The sequence below is a fragment of the Triticum aestivum genome, chromosome 1A (assembly GCF_018294505.1).
Source record: "Triticum aestivum cultivar Chinese Spring chromosome 1A, IWGSC CS RefSeq v2.1, whole genome shotgun sequence".
NCBI classification, from domain to species: Eukaryota; Viridiplantae; Streptophyta; class Magnoliopsida; order Poales; family Poaceae; genus Triticum; species Triticum aestivum.
In genome coordinates, this window is record NC_057794.1 from 414,745,245 (window position 1) to 414,763,741 (window position 18,497).

The following is an 18,497-nucleotide window of genomic DNA, read 5'->3' on the forward strand; positions in this document are numbered from 1 at the left end:
TAGATGGAATTATTTTTTTATTTTTAAAAGTCTACTAGACCGAATGGGCTGAAGCCCAGCCGACACGTCGCACGCCACCGCCTTCCCCGCGTGCTCGAGCCGGACTCCGGCTGGAGTCCGAGATGCCCCCGCAGCCGCGGCTTGTGTCCTCCACCAAGTCGGACCCCCTTAACCTTTATATACCAGCCGCTGCCGCCCCTCCTCACCTCGTCCCGCTCCATCGCCGCACCCGGCCACCGAGCCTGTGCTGCGTCGCGCCGCAAGTCGCTGCCGCCGCTGCTCCGCCGTCGTCGCTGCTGCGCCGCTTTCCGCCCCGCCCCGCACCGCGCGCCGACGTCCAACGCAGTCGCGCCGCCGCCCGCGAAGCCTGCTGCCTTGCCGGAAATCCCGTCGCCGCCGTCGGATCCGCCACCGCCGGTTTTATTTCTCGGTTTAGGTAATAAAACATCTCGATTTTTTTAAAGCCCTAGTTCGGTTTTTTATTAGATCGGTTTGGTTTTTCTTCGGTTTCGTTATTTAGCAAGCGTCTGCTTGTTAGTTCATTTTAAACGAACGTGTTCGCCCATTCATCTCTGTTAGCAGACGTTCGTCCGATAGATTTTTCTTTTTCTGTTTATTTTCGGCTAGGGACCTATCTGCGATTATTTTTATCGCAGATTGGCCCCTGATCTTCAAACCCTCGCCATTTCTAAACCGTTTGTCCAAATCCAGTGAAACCAATGCCAAAATCTTCGTCTCAAGCCCCTGTTCCTGTTTAATCAACTTGAAAAAGGTTTTGACAATTTAAAATTTGGTTTCAAGCAGTTTTGATTTCGAAGTTTTTTTGACCGTAGTTTCAGTTCTATAGCTCCGATTTGACCGATTCTTTTTGCAAATCGAATCTCTTTAGTTGAACTTTCAGATTGGATCTTCTTATTAGAGTTTTACCCTTGCATCTATGCTTGAGTGCTTATGTATGCTATTGTTTGTTTGCGATAGAATACCCGGAGTGCGCAGCGTGCTACTACGAGTCTCTAGTGTTTGCGGATCATCATCAAGGCAAGTAACACATTGATCATACTCTTTTCATACCCAGTTTTTATGCATTAGTTACGACCCTCAAACACTGAATGAATAAGATGTGATTAACATGTGGGTACTGGGAAGTAGATGATGAGGTAGAATCTATTGCCCTTCTACGTTATGCTTATATTGCCATGCTATGCTCGTAGACGTGGATTGGGTTTGAGTGTATCCACGACAGGTGTGAGATTGTTAATTAATGGTTAACTTAAGGTGGCTACTTAAATACGCATCTGGGTGGATTGGTTGCGGGCACCTGGAGAATCCAGTGTTGTCCTAGGATATCCCGGAGTACCCGTGTGATCATCCTATGGTTCGCCACCTACGCTCAAAGGGATCATAAGATTATTCATGCTAGAAACTTCTGTATGCGGACACAAGCTATTAAGGGCTCTAGCATAGTTGAGTAGGTTGCATGACCTCTTCCAGTGGTAGGCTAGCATATGTAGGGGATGTAGGTGGTACTGTCTACCCAGGGTTAGAGTTAATGCCTATGAAAGATTGTGTCTCGGTCATCCGTTTCTCAAACACCATGTAGTGCAAGAAATCCAATGGAGGAGATCGAGTCTTGTGGGGAAACCTCTGTAGAGTGTACAAACTAATCATGGTTATCCATGTCCCCGGTTATGGACGTCTTGAGTATCTAGTTCTTGGATTATCATGTTGATCTCATCACTCTAAATTAATTTTGTTGGGTTTTTAATACTGCTTAATTGGGATTGAGTAGGAGGAACCTTCTCAATGTTTAACAACTACCATGATAGTTAAACAAAACATATTCCTTTGTTGTAGGAAAAAATTGGCTTTTCGCAAAACATTGTAACCATAGAGCCTCCACTAGCCATATATGCATATAGTGATAGCATTTATTCTGTTCATTGCTCTACTGTGTTACATTGCCAGCATATTCCATATGCTGGTCCGTTACGAGCTGCAACATATCATGTTGCACACTTTTCAGACGAAGAGTAAGGTGCCCTAGGTCGTTGTCGTGCACTCAGCTATGCCGTTGGAGTTGATGGACTCACTTTACCTTCCAAGCCTTCCGCCGTTATCTTATTTAGATGGCCTTAAGCCATATTTGTTGTAATAAATTCTATTTTTAGACATTCATTGTAATAAGTGTGTGACTGAACTCTGTTATAAAATCCTTCAAGTACTGTGTGTGTCAGCATTGCCGATCCAGGGATGACACTTATACACAGAGATTTGACCGTTTGAGGTTGGATCACTACAAAAGATGATCCTAAATAAAAATTACTGAGAAGGATATCCCCGAGTAACCGTGTGATCATCTTATGGTTCGCCAGCCAAGCTCAAAGGCATCATAAGATTATTCATGCTGGAAACTTCTGTGAGCAGCCACAAGCTATTATGGGCTCTGATACGTCTCCAATGTATCTATAATTTTTTATTGTTCGATTCTATATTATATTCTGTTTTGGACATTATTGGGTTTTATTATACACTTTTATATTATTTTTGGGACTAACCTATTAACCAAAGGCCCAGCCCAGAATTGTTGTTTTTTTGCCTATTTCAGAGTTTTGCAGAAAAAGAATATCAAACGAAGTCCAAACGGAATGAAACCTTCAGGAACATGATTTTTGGAACGAATGTGATCCAGAGGACTTGGACCCTACATGAAGAAAGCAACCATGAAGGCACGAGGTAGGGGGGCGCGCCTACCCCCCCTCCCCAGGTGCGCCCTCCACTCTCGTGGGGCCCACGTTGCTCCATCGATGTACTTCTTCCTCCTATATATACCTACGTACCCCCAAACTACCAAATACGGAGCCTAAACCCTAATTCCACTGCCACAACCTTCCGTACCCGTGAGATCCCATCTTGGGGCTTTTTCCGAAGCTCCACCGTAGGGGGAATCAATGACAGAGGGCTTCTACATCAACACCATAGCCTCTCCGATGATGTGTGAGTAGTTTACTTCAGACTTTTGGGTCCATAGGTGTTAGCTAGATGGCTTCTTCTCTCTTTTTGGATCTCAATACAATGTTCTCCCCCTCTCATGTGGAGATCTATTCGATGTAATCTTCTTTTGTGGTGTGTTTATTGAGACCGGTGAATTGTGGGTTTATGATCAAGTTTATCTATAAACAATATTTGAATCTTCTCTGAATTCTTTTATGTATGACTGGTTATCCTTGCAAGTCTCTTCGAATTATCAGTTTGGTTTGGCCTACTAGATTGATCTTTCTTGCAATGGAAGAAGTGCTTAGGTTTGGGTTCAATCTTGAAGTGTCCTTTCCTAGTGACAGTAGGGGCAGCAAGGCACGTATTGTATTGTGACATCGGGGATAACAAGATGGGGTTTATATCATATTGCATGAGTTTATCCCTCTACATCATGTCATCTTGCCTAAAGCGTTACTTTGTTCTTTTGAACTTAATACTCTAGATGCATGCTGGATAGCAGTCGATGTGTGGAGTAATAGTAGTAGATGCAGGTAGGAGTCGGTCTACTTGTCTCGGACATGATGCCTATATACATGATCATACCTAGATATTCTCATAACTATGCTCAATTCTGTCAATTGCTCAACAGTAATTTGTTTACCCACCGTAATACTTATGCTCTCGAGAGAAGCCACTAGTGAAACCTATGGGCCCCGGGTCTATTTTCCATTATATTAATCTTCCATCAACAAGCTATTTCTTTTGCCGTTTTTATTTTGCATTATTTACTTTGCATCTTTATCATAAAAATACCAAAAATATTATCTTATCATATCTATCAGATCTCACTTTCGTAAGTGACCGTGAAGGAATTGACAACCTGATACGTCTTCGTTGTATCTACTTTTCCAAACACTTTTGCCCTTGTTTTGGACTCTAACTTGCATGATTAGAATGGAACTAACCTGGACTGACGCTGTTTTCAGCAGAATTGCCATGGTGTTATTTATGTGCAGAAACAAAAGTTCTCGGAATGACCTAAAACTTCACGGAATGTCTATTTGGAAATAATAAAAAATCCTTGCAAAAGATGAAGACCAGGGGCCCCACACACAAGACACGAAGGTGGGGGGCGCGCCCCCTACCTCGTGGGCCCCCTGGAGCTCCTCCGACCTCGACTCCAACTCTATATATTTGCTTTCGGGGAGAAAAAAATTAGAGAGAACGATTCATCGCGTTTTACGATACGGAGCCGCCGCCAAGCCCTAAAACCTCTCGGGAGGGCTGATCTAGAGTCCGTTCGGGGCTCCGAAGAGGGGAATCCGTCGCCATCGTCATCATCAACCATCCTCCATCACCAATTTCATGATTCTCACCACCGTGCGTGAGTAATTCCATCGTAGGCTTGCTGGACGGTGATGGGTTGGATGAGATTTATCATGTAATCGAGTTAGTGTTGTTAGGTTTTGATCCCTAGTATCCACTATGTTATGAGATTGATGTTGCTATGACTTTGCTATGCTTAATAATTTTCACTAGGGCCCGAGTGCCATGATTTCAGATCTGAACCTATTATGTTTTCATCAATATATGAGAGTTCTTGATCCTATCTTGAAAGTCTATAGTCACCTATTATGTGTTATGATCCGTTAACCCCGAAGTGACAATAATCGAGATACTTACCGGTGATGACCGTAGTTCGAGGAGTTCATGTATTGACTATGTGTTAATACATTGGTCTGGTACTCTATTAAAAGGAGGCCTTAATATCCCTTAGTTTCCGCTAGGACCCCACTGCCACGGGAGGGTAGGACAAAAGATGTCATGCAAGTTCTTTTCCATAAGCACGTATGACTATATTCAGAATACATGCCTACATTACATTGATGAATTGGAGCTAGTTCTGTGTCACCCTAGGTTATGACTGTTACATGATGAACCGCATCTGGCATAATTCCCTATCACTGATCCATTGCCTACGAGCTTTCCATATATTGTTCTTCACTTATTTACTTTTCTGTTGCTATTGCTATCATCACTACAAAATACCAAAAACATTACTTTTTCTATCGTTACCTTTTGATCTCGTTACCACTACTATCATATTACTTTGCTACTAAACTCTTTGCTGCAGATATTAAGTTTCCTGGTGTGGTTGAATTGGCAACTTAGCTGCTAATACTTGAGAATATTCTTTGGCTCCCCTTGTGTCGAATCAATAAATTTGGGTTGAATACTCTACCCTCGAAAACAATTGCGATCCCCTATACTTGTGGGTTATCAAGACTATTTTCTGGCGCCGTTGCCGGGGAGCATAGCTCTATTCTTTGAGTCACTTGGGATTTATATCTGCTTATCATTATGAAGAACTTGAGAGATCCAAAAACCAAGATTTATCCCTCAACTACTAGGGGAGGTAAGGAACTGCCATCTAGCTCTGCACTTGATTCACCTTCTGTTTTGAGTAAGCTTGCAACACCTAAACCTGCTTCTGCTATTCGTTCTGATATGTCGCACGTTATTGATGATGCCACTTCTGCTATGCATGATACTTATGATGAAACTACTTCTATGCTTGATACTACAGTGCCACTTGGTGGATTTCTTGATGAACAACTTGCTAGGGTTAGGGAGAATAAAAATATTGAAACTAATAATATTGATGAAATTGATGATGAAGAATCTTCCGCTAATAAATATGAATCACCTATTATTCCCGAGGGTTATGTTGTTGAAAAAGATGCCGCTCTAGCCATTTTGGCTTACAGAGATAGATACAAGCTCAAGAGGTTATTAGCTAAATGGAAGGAGCAATCTCTTAATGCTAGAATGAAACCTAACCCTGCTTTTGCTACTTCACCTATCTGTGTTACTGATGAGGATTATGAATTCTCTGTTGATCCTGATATAATTACTTTGGTTGAATCTGAACCTTTTCATGGCTATGAATCTGAAACTGTTGTGGCACATCTTACTAAATTAAATGATATATCCATCCTGTTCACTAATGATGAGAGAACTCGTTACTTTTATATCCTTAAAATATTTCCGTTCTCATTAAAGGGTGATGCTAAGATATGGTTTAACTCTCTTGATCCTGGTTGTGTGTGTAGTCCCCACGATATGATTTATTCCTTCTCTGCTAAATATTTCCCTGCTCATAAGAAACAAGCTGCCTTAAGGGATATATATAATTTTGTGCATATTGAAGAAGAGAGTCTCCCACAAGCTTGGGGGAGGCTTCTCCAATTACTTAATGCTTTGCCTGATCATCCTCTTAAGAAAAATTAAATACTTGATATCTTTTATAATGTACTAACCGATGCTTCCAGAGATTACCTGGATAGTTGTGCTTGTTCTGTTTTCAGGGAAAGAACACCGGATGAAGCTGAAATTCTATTGAATAATATGTTGACAAATGAAAATAATTGGACACTTCCTGAGCCAGCTCCTGAGCCTATTCCTAAACCAACTCCGAAGAAGAGAGGTGTTCTATTTCTCAGCCCTAAAGATATGCAAGAGGCCAAGAAATCTATGAAAGAAAAGTGTATTAAAGCTGAAGATGTTAAGAATTTACCTCCTATTGAAGAAATACACGGTCTTAACTTACCGCCTGATGAAGAAACATATGATATAGATAGGTAGTAAAGGTAAATTCTCTCTATAGATATGATAAAGCTGAAATCCCATTTACTAAGTTTGCTAGCCCATACTTAGATGAGTTTGAGAAATTTATGGTTAAGCAAGAAGACTTCAATGCTTATTTTGGTAGACAATTGAAATACAATTCAAATATGCTTGAACACTTGGGTGATTATATGGCTAATGTCAAAGGTGAACTTAAACTTATTAGCAAACATGCTTCTATGGTTACCACTCAAGTAGAACAAGTACTTAAAGTTCAAAATGACTTGCTCAATGAATTGAATAGTAAGAAAAATGATAATGTTGTTAGAGTTATGACTAGAGGTGGTAGAATGACTCAGGAACCTCTGTATCCTGAAGGCCACCCTAAGAGAATTGAGCAAGATTCTCAGAGAAATAATATAGATGCACCTAGTCCTTCTAAAAGGAAGTAAAAGAAAAATGATAGGACTTTGCATGCTTCTAGGGAACCTATTGCTGAAACACCTGAGAATGCAAATGATATTTCTATTTCTAATGCTGAAACACAATCTGGTAATGAACCTGAAACTAGTGATAATGTTAATGATAATGTTCATGATGATGCTCAACCTAGTAATGATAATGATATAGAAATTGAACCTGTTGTTGATCTTGATAGCCCACAATCAAAGAATCAATGTTATGATAAGAGAGACTTTGTTGCTAGGAAACATGGTAAGGAAAGAGAACCATGGGTTCAAAAACCCATGCCCTTTCCTCCCAAACCATCCAAGAAAAAGGATGATGAGGATTTTGAGCGCTTTGCTGAAGTGATTAAACCTATCTTTTTGCGCATGCAATTAACTGATATGCTCAAAATGAATCCTTATGCTAAGTACATGAAAGAAATTGTTACTAATAAAAGAAAGATACCGGAAGCTGAAATTGCCACCATGCTTGGTAATTATACTTTTAATGGTGGAATACCAAAGAAACTTGGAGATCCAGGAGTACCCACTATACCATGCTCCATTAAAAGAAACTATGTTAAAACTGCTTTATGTGATCTTGGAGCCGGTGTTAGTGTTATGCCTCTCTCTTTATATCATAGACTTAATTTGAATAAGTTAACACCTACTGAAATATCTTTGCAAATGGCTGATAAATCAACTGCTATACCTGTCGGTATTTGTGAGGATGTGCCTGTTGTAGTTGCAAATGTTACTATTTTAACGGACTTTGTTATTCTTGATATTCCCGAGGATGATAGTATGTCTATTATTCTTGGAAGACCCTTTTTGAATACTGCAGGGGCTGTTATTGATTGCACTAAAGGCAATGTCACTTTTCATGTTAATGGTAATGAGCATACGGTACACTTTCTGAGCAAACAACCTCAAGTTCATAGTATCAACTCTATTGGAAAAATTCCATCGATTATATTTGGGGGTTTTGAATTTCCTCTTCATACTATCAAGAAGAAATATGATATTCTTATTGTTGGGGATGTGAATATCCCCATTGAGCTAACATAGTGTTATTCGAAATTTCTCCGGTTCCATGTTATTCGGAATAAGTTCGTTAATAAGACTTGATCAACCTTGTTAGTGAATTCCTGTTGATGAGCATGAGATGGATAAAACTAGAAGCCACAACCTTCTGTACCCTCCTTTTAATTTCTGTTATTTATATTAAATAAAATAAAAATAGTATTTTTCTGTCTGTTATCTGAATTATCCGTGCAATATAAAAATACCGCGAAAATAAAAGTTCTCCAAATGCCCTGAAATTTAAATATGATTTTTTCTGGAATATTTGAGAATATTTGGCACTGAGAACACAACACGGGGGGCATCCACCTGGCCACAAGGGTGGAGGGCGCGCCCTACCCCCTGGGCGCGCCCCCTGCCTCGTGGGCCCATGGTGGCCCTCCTCCACTTATTCCTGCACCCACACACTTCTTCTTCCTGCCACAAACACCAATACCCAGCTCAAACCCGAGTCCAAGCTCATTTTGCTTCCATTTTCGATCTCCTTGCTCAAAGCACCTCTCACAAAAATGCTTGGGGGGATTGTTCTTTGGTATGTGACTCCTCCATTAGTCCAATTAGTTTTTGTTCTAGTGCTTTATTCATTGCAAATTTATGCTGCCTAGGTGACCATGTTCTTGAGCTTGCATGTCAAATTTATATGGTCCCAGGTAGTTTTGATGCAGGCTCTAGGCACTTGCAGGAGTAGTTGCTATCAATTTTATTGAGTTTGGTTCACTTTTATTTGAAGTTACTGAAAATTCAGAAATTTTTCAGAGGAAGAAATATGCTTAGGAAAATGTACCAAGCTGGTTCTTCAAGGAAACAAGATCCCAGGTTTGCAATACGTGATGCTGATGATGAGCCACCAAGGGACGCTCTAGTGAAGCCCTGTGAATGGACTTCAGAGGACTTCATGGATCGAGCAGGGATTAAGGAAGAATTTAACGCATATTTGCGTAACGCTGATCTTGTGTGCTTCGAGGAAGAAAAATGTTGTCAGTACCACTATCTCACTAGTTCCTTTGTGAGGAGGTTTGAATTTTCATCCTCACGTAATTCTCCAACTTTCATGTTTGATCTTTATGAAAATTCTTACACTATGGACTTAGAGGATTTTACCACTGCTTGCAAACTTCCACAATGGGGTAGTGTCAGGGAACCTCGCAAATCTAAATTTAGAGATTTTCTTGCTAGTATAACTATGGGGGAATCTAGAGATATAACATAAGCTACCATAGGAAGCATTCACTTTCCTGCTATACATTATTTTGCTCTCTTCATAGGTAGATGCATTAATGGTAAATATGAGGCATGTCACATGTGTGTCCCTGACCTCGGTATTCTTAAGAGTGCTGTGTTAGGAGATAAATCTTATAATTTGGGAGCCATTGTTGCACGTAGGTTGCATCTTAATAGATTTAATGTAGATTTCTTTGGTGGAATTTATGCAACCCGCATAGCTGATTTTCTTGGTGTAACTATACGTAATGATGATATTGAATTACCTGTTGCTTACCTAGAATTTAATGCTATAGTTCACCACTAGTTTGTCAAGAGGAATGAATCACCTCTCCAGTATCGCTTAATCTTTGACAGACGTTGTGATGTCCGTATTACTCTCCCTGCTCCTGCCTTCTTTGATTATCAGGCAAAAGGAAGATATGTTATTACCAGAGAGGAGGCATATGAGTACGAGAGGAGGGCGAAGGCCGCTCGTCGCCACGCTGCAGCTCAGGAGGCGATAGCCGCTGCATCTTAGTACGACCCCAACTATTACTATGGATATCCGCCAGGCCAGCCGTGGCCATAGACCAACTTAAGCCAAAAGCCTAAACTTGGGGGAGTACGTATTTCTCACTGACATTATATTCATGTTCACACACTCATTGCTAGATGTCGGTGCTCATACTTTTTCATTGTATCATCCATGCTAGTTTATTTCCCTTTTTATGCTTTCTTCTTGTGTGTTTAATAAACCTTAAGAAAAAAAATTAGTTATAGCTTTTAATTAGTTTACTTTCCATGCTTGTAGTAGTAAGTAAAAAAGAAAACCCAAAAAGATTGTCTGTTCTTCTTTTGCTTGTTGGGAGCTTCCCTGTGTAAATAGTTTTATTTCTTTTCTTTTCTTTGGGGGTCGATAGGAGAAGACCACGATTAAATTGTTGAAGTGGCTCTTATATGCATTATTGTTGAGCTGAAAAAAAAGAGCCCATACTGCCTTGTCTTCTCCTGTTTATTGAATGCTTGCAGATTCCATCTTAGTACAATGCACGTGCACTATTATTATTATCCACATCGTTCGGTCGTGCAAGTGAAAGGCAATAATGATGATTATATGATGGACTAATTGAGATGAGAAAAGCTGGTATGAACTCGACCTCTCTTGTTTTTGTAAATATGATTAGTTCATCGTTCCTGATTCAGCCTATTATGAATAAACATGTTTGCAATGACAACTAGAGATCATAGTTTCTTGTGCCATGCTTAATTAGCTAGGAGCTTATAATGATTTACCTTGCGTGCCAACATGCTATAAAATGGTTGTGATGTGGTATGATAGGGTGGTATCCTCCTCTGAATGATTTAAGTGACTTGACTTGGCACATGTTCACGCATGTAGTTGAAATAAAATCAACATAGCCTTCACGATATTTATGTTCATGGTGGATTATATCCTACTCATGCTTGCATTCGGTGTTGATTAATTTTAATGCATGTTCTTGACTGTTGTCTCTCTCTAGCTGGTCGCTTCCCAGTCTTTTTGTAGCCTTCACCTGTACTAAGCGGGAATACTGCTTGTGCATCCAACTCCATAAACCCCAAAGTTATGCCATATGAGTCCACCATACCTACCTATACACGGTATCTACCTGCCATTCCAAGTAAATTTGTATGTGCCAAACTCTAAAACTTCAAATAAATATCATGTTTTGTATACTCGAATAGCTCATGTATCAACTAGGGTTGTCCATATCTTCCATGATAGGCGTGTTATTCTCAAGAGGAGTGGACTCTTCTCCTCACTCATGGGAAAATGGCTGGTCACCGGGATGCCCAGTCCCATGCTTTATGCAAATCAAATCAAAATAATTGCAAACAAAACTCCCCCTGGGACTCTTGTTAGTTGGAGGCACTCGTTGTTTCGAGCAAGCCATGGATTGATGCTTGTTGGTGGAGGGGGAGTATAAACTTTACCATTCTGTTTGGGAACCGCCTATAATGTGTGTAGCATGGAAGATATCGCCATCTCTTGGTTGTTATGTTGACAAGGAAAGTATACCACTCAAAATATTATTCACCTCTATTTCAAAACCGAGCTCTGGCACATCTACAAATCCCTGCTTCCCTCTGCGAAGGGACTATCTATTTACTTCCATGTTGAGTCATCATCCTCTTATTAAAAAGCACCAGTTGGAGAGCACCGCTGTCATTTGCATTCATTACTGTTAGTTTACATTGCGTATGACTTGACTGGATCTCTTTTACCATGAATTACAATGTCTAGTCAGTCCTTAATCTTTAAAGGTGCTCTACATTTATGTTTTGCGGTCTTAGAAAGTGCTAGCGAGATACCATCTTGTTATATCATATTATGATTGTTTTGAGAAAGTGTTGTCATCCGAGATTTATTATTATTGCTCGCCAGTTGATTATGCCATTGATATGAGTAAACATGAGACCTAAGCGTTATTGTGAATATGGTTATTTCATAATCTTTGCTGAAAACTTGAATGCTGGCTTTACATATTGACAACAACAAGAGAAAACAAAGTTTGTAAAAGTTTTTCTTTATCACTTTCAGTTTATCAACTAAATTGCTTGAGGACAAGCAAAGGTTTAAGCTTGGGGGAGTTGATACGTCTCCGTCGTATCTACTTTTCCAAACACTTTTGCCCTTGTTTTGGACTCTAACTTGCATGATTTGAATAGAACTAACCCAGACTGACGCTGTTTTCAGCAGAATTGCCATGGTGTTAATTATGTGCAGAAACAAAAGTTCTCGGAATGACCTAAAACTTCACGGAACGTCTATTTGGAAATAATAAAAAATCCTTGCAAAAGACGAAGACTAGGGGACCCACACCCTAGCCACGAGGGTGGGGGGCACGCCTACCCCCCTAGGGCGCGCCCCCTTACCTCGTGGGTCCCCTGGAGCTCCTCCAACCTCGACTCCAACTCTATATATTTGCTTTCGGGGAGAAAAAAAATCAGAGAGAAGGATTCATCGCGTTTAACGATACGGAGCCGCCGCCAAGCCCTAAAACCTCTCGGGAGGGCTGATGTGGAGTCCGTTCGGGGCTCCGGAGAGGGGAATCCGTCGCCATCATCATCATCAACCATACTCCATCACCAATTTCATGATGCTCACCGCCGTGCGTGAGTACTTCCATCGTAGGCTTGCTGGACGGTTATGGGTTGGATGAGATTTATCATGTAATCGAGTTAGTTTTGTTAGGGTTTGATCCCTAGTATCCACTATGTTCTGAGATTGATGTTGGTATGACTTTGCTATGCTTAATGCTTGTCACTAGGGCCCGAGTGACATGATTTCAGATCTAAACCTATTATGTTTTCATCAATATATGAGAGTTCTTGATCCTATCTTGCAAGTCTATTGTCACCTATTATGTGTTATGATCCATTAACCCCGAAGTGACAATAATCGGGATACTTACCGGTGATGACCATAGTTTGAGGAGTTCATGTATTCACTATGTGTTAATGCTTTGGTCCGGTACTCTATTAAAATGAGGCCTTAATATCCCTTAGTTTCCGCTAGGACCCCGCTGCCACGGGAGGGTAGGACAAAAGATGTCATGCAAGTTCTATTCCATAAGCATGTATGACTATATTCGGAATACATGCCTACATTACATTGATGAATTGGATCTAGTTCTGTGTCACTCTAGGTTATGACTGTTACATGATGAACCACATCTGGCATAATTCTCTATCTATGATCCATTGCCTACGAGCTTTCCATATATTGTTCTTCGCTTATTTACTTTTCCATTGCTATTGCTATCATCACTACAAAATACCAAAAACATTACTTTTGCTATCGTTACCTTTTGCTACCGTTACCACTACTATCATATTACTTTGCTACTAAACACTTTGCTGCAGATATTAAATTTCCAGGTGTGGTTGAATTGACAACTCAGCTGCTAATATTTGAGAATATTCTTTGGATCCCCTTGTGTCGAATCAATAAATTTGGGTTGAATACTCTACCCTCAAAAACTGTTGTGATCCCCTATACTTGTGGGTTATCAAAACCCCTTTGTTGCGTTGGTTGCGAGGATTTTATTTGTTTGTGTAGGTGCGAGGGACTCATGCGTGGCCTCCAACTGGATTGATACCTTGGTTCTCAAAAACTAAGGGAAATACTTACGCTACTTTCCTGCATCACCCTTTCCTCTTCAAGGGAAAAGCAACACAGTGCTCAAGAGGTAGCAAGAAGGATTTCTAGCTCCGTTGTCGGGGATTCTACGCAAAAGTCAACATACTAAGTACCCATCACAAACCCTTATCTCCCGCATTACATTATTTGCCATTTGCCTCTCGTTTTCCTCCCCCCCCCACTTCATGCTTGCCATTTTATTTGCCCTCTCTCTCCGTCCTCCTTCTCTTTCCCTATTTCCCTCTTTTTTGCCCGTTTCCTGCTTGCTTGTGTGTTGGATTGCTTGCCTATCATGATGGCTCAAGATAATACCAAATTGCGTGAATTTACTAATACCAACAACAATGATTTTATTAGCACTCTAATGGCTCCTCTTACCGATGCTAAATCTTGTGAAATTAATGCTGCTTTGATGAATCTTGTCATGAAAGACCCATTTTCTGGCCTTCCTAGTGAAGATGCCGCTACCCATCTAAACAACTTTGTTGATTTGTGTGATATGCAAAAGAAGAAAGATGTGGACAATGATATTGTTAAATTGAAGCTATTTCCTTTTTCTCTTAGAGATCGTGCTAAAGCTTGGTTTTCATCATTGCCTAAAAATAGTATTGATTCATGGAATAAGTGCAAAGATGCTTTTATTTCTAAGTATTTTCCTCCCGCTAAGATCATCTCTCTTAGAAACGATATTATGAATTTTGAGCAACTTGATCATGAACATGTTGCACAAGCTTGGGAGAGGATGAAATTAATGATACGTAATTGCCCTACACATGGTTTGAATTTGTGGATGATTATACAAAAAAATTATGCCGGATTGAATTTTGCTTCTAGAAATCTTTTAGATTCGGCCGTGGGAGGCACTTTTATGGAAATCACTTTAGGAGAAGCTACTAAATTCCTAGATAATATTATGGTTAATTATTCTCAATGGCACACTGAAAGATCTACTAATAAGAACGTGCATGCGATAGACGAAATTAATGTTTTGAGTGGAAAGATGGATGAACTTATGAAATTATTTGCTAATAAAAGTGTTTCTTCTGATCCTAATGATATGCCTTTGTCTAATTTGATTGAGAATAATAATGAATCTATGGATGTGAATTTTGTTCGTAGGAATAATTTTGGTAACAACGCATATAGAGGTAATTTTAATCCAAGGACGCATCCTAGTAATCCCTCTAATAATTATGGTAATTCCTACAACAATTCTTATGGAAATTTTCATAAGATGCCGTCTGAATTTGAGACTAGTTTTAAGGAGTTTATGAATTCGCAAAAGAATTTCAATTCTTTGCTTGAAGAAAAATTGCTTAAAGTTGATTAAATGGCTAGGAACGTTGATAGAATTTCTCTTGATGTTGATTCTTCGAAACTTAGATCTATTCCACCTAAGCATGATATCAATGAGTCTCTCAAAGCCATGAGAATTTCCATTGATGAGTGCAAAGAAAGAATCGCTAGGATGCGTGCTAAGAAAGATTGTTTTACGAAAGCGTGTTCTTCTAGTTTTCATGAAAATAAAGATGAAGATCTAAAAGTTATTGATGTGTCCCCTACTAAATCTTTGTTTTGCAATATGAATCTTGATAATGATGGGACTGAATATGATCCACCTTTACCTAGAAGGCGTTCCAAAAATTCGGAGTCTTTAGATCTTGATGCTAAAATTGTTAAAAGTGGGATTCAAGAGGTCAAAACTTTAAAAATCAATGAACCCACTATTTTTGATTTCAAGGAATTTAATTATGATAATTGCTCTTTGATAGATTGTATTTCCTTGTTACAATCCGTCCTAATTTCTCCACATGCTTATAGTCAAAATAAAGCTTTTACTAAACATATCGTTGATGCTTTGATGTAATCTTATGAAGAAAAACTTGAGTTGGAAGTTTCTATCCCAAGATAACTTTATGATGAGTGGGAACCTACTATTAAAATTAAAATTAAAGATCATGAATTCTATGCTTTGTATGATTTGGGTGCTAGTGTTTCCACGATTCCAAAGACTTTGTGGGATTTGCTAGGTTTCCGTGATTTTGATGATTGCTTTTTAAACTTGCACCTTGCGGATTCCACTATTAAGAAACCTATGGGAAGAAATGATGTTCTTATTGTTGCAAATAGGAATTATGTGCCCGTAGATTTTATTGTTCTTGATATAGATTGCAATCCTTCATGTCCTATTATTCTTGGTAGACCTTTCCTTAGAACGATTGGTGCAATTATTGATATGAAGGAAGGGCATATTAGATTCTAATTTCTGTTAAGGAAAGGTATGGAACACTTACATAGAAAGAAAATTAAGTTATCATATGAATATGTTATGAGAGCCACTTATGGATTGCCTACCAAAGATGGCAATACCTAGATCGGTCTTCGCTTTTATGCCCAGCTAGGGGCGTTAAATGATAGCGCTTGTTGGGAGGCAACCCAATTTTATTTTTATTCCTTGTTTTTTTTTCTCCTGTTTAGTAATAAATAATTTATCTAGCCTCTGTTTTGGTTGTGTTTTTTGTGTTTAATTAGTGTTTGTGCCAAGTAGAACCGTTGGGAAGACTTGGGGAAAGTCTTTTTAATCTTGCTGTAAAAAACAGAAACTTTAGCGCTCACGAGAATTGCTGCCATTCTTATTTTGAAAGTGATATTTAGTTAATTATCTTTTCAGATTATTAATAGATAAATTCCTCAGGTCCATAAATTTATTTTAAATTTTTTGGGGTTCCAGAACTTGCGTAAGCTACAGATTACTACAGACTGTTCTGTTTTTGACAGATTCTATTTTTCGTGTGTTGTTTGCTTATTTTGATGAATCTATGGCTAGTAAAATAGTTTATAAACCATAGAGAACTTGGAATACAGTAGGTTTAACACAAATATAAATAAAGAATGAGTTCATTACAGTACCTTGAAGTGGTGTTCTGTTTTCTTTCGCTAACGGAGCTCACGAGATTTTCTACTTTGAGTTTTGTGTTGTGAAGTTTTCAAGTTTGGGGTAAAAGATTTGATGGATTATGGAACAAGGAGTCGCAAGAGCCTAAGCTTGGGGATGCCCATGGAACCCCAAGATAATATAAGGACACCTAAAAGCCAAAGCTTGGGGATGCCTTCCGCTTTCGTCTACTTCCATCGATAACTTTACTTGGAGCTATATTTTTATTCACCACATGATATGTGTTTTGCTTGGAGTGTCTTGTATTAGTTGAGTCTTTATTTGTTAGTTTGCCACAATCATATTTGCTGTACACACCTTTTTAGAGAAACACTCATGATCTGAAAATTATTAGAATACTCTCTGTGCCTCACTTATATCTTTTGAGTTATATAGTTTTTGCTCTAGTACTTCACTTATATCTTTTAGAGCACAATGGTGATTTGTTTTAGAGAAACTATGATTCTCTCATGCTTCACTTATATTATTTTGAGAGTCTTAAACATCATGGTAATTTACTTAAACTAGGAAATTAATCCTAATATGCTAGGCATTCAATATTTGTAAAAAAAAACTTATGAGTGTGCTGAATACTAAGAGAAGTTTGATACTTGATAATTGTTTTGAGATATGGAGATGGTGATATTAGAGTCATGCTAGTTGAGTAGTTGTAAATTTTAGAAATACTTGTGTTGAAGTTTGTGATTCCCATAGCATGCACGTGTGGTGAACCGTTATGTGAAGAAGTTGGAGCATGATTTATTTATTGATTATCTTCCTTATGAGTGGCGGTCGGGGACGAGCGATGGTCTTTTCCTACCAATCTATCCCCCTAGGAGAATGCGTGTAATACTTTGTTTCGATAACTAATAGATTTTTGCGATAATTATGTGAGTTCTTTATGACTAATGTTGAGTCCATGGATTATACGCACTCTCACCCTTCCACCATTGCTAGCCTCTCTAATAGCGCGCACCTTTCACCGGTATCATACACCCACCATATACCTTCCTCAAAACAGCCACCATACCTACCTATCATGTCATTTCCATAGCCATTCTGAGATATATTTCCATGCAACTTTCCACCGTTCCGTTCACTATGACATGCTCCATCATTGTCATATTGCTTTGCATGATCATGTAGTTGACATTGTATTTGTGGAAAAGCCACCGTTCATAATTCTTTCATACATGTGACTCATGCATCATTGCACATCCTGGTACACCGCCGGAGGCATTCACATAGAGTCATATTTTGTTCTAAGTATTGAGTTATAAGTAAATAGAAGTGTGATGATCATCATTCATAGAGTATTGTCCCAAAAAAGGGGACAATGCTACTATACTTTTACCACACTTGTGCTTCAAAGTAGTACCATGATCTTCATGATAGAGAGTCTCATATACTAGTTGGAAATTTTCATTATAGAACTTGGCTTGTATATTCCAATGATGGGCTTCCTCAAAATGCCCTAGGTCTTCGTGATCAAGCGAGTTGTATGCACACCCACTTAGTTCCTTTTGTTGAGCTTTCACATACTTATAGCTCTAGTGCATCCATTGCATGGCAATCCCTACTCACTCACATTGATATCTATTAATGGGCATCTCCATAGCCCATTGATACAACTAGTTGATGTGAGACTATCTTCTCCCTTTTTGTCTTCTCCACAACCACCATTCTATTCCACATATAGTGCTATGTCCATGGCTCACGCTCACGTATTGCGTGAAGATTGAAAAAATTTGAGAACACCAAAAGTATGAAACAATTGCTTGGCTTGTCATCGGAGTTGTGCATGATTTAAATACTTTGTGTGGTGAAGATGGAGCATAGCCAGACTATATGATTTTGTAGGGATAACTTTCTTTGGCCATGTTATTTTGAGAAGACATAATTGCTTTGTTAGTATGCTTGAAGTATTATTATTTCTATGTCAATATTGAACTTTTGTCTTGATTCTTTCGGATCTGAATATTCATACCACAATTAAGAGAATTACATTGAAATTATGCCAAGTAGCATTCCACATAAAAAATTC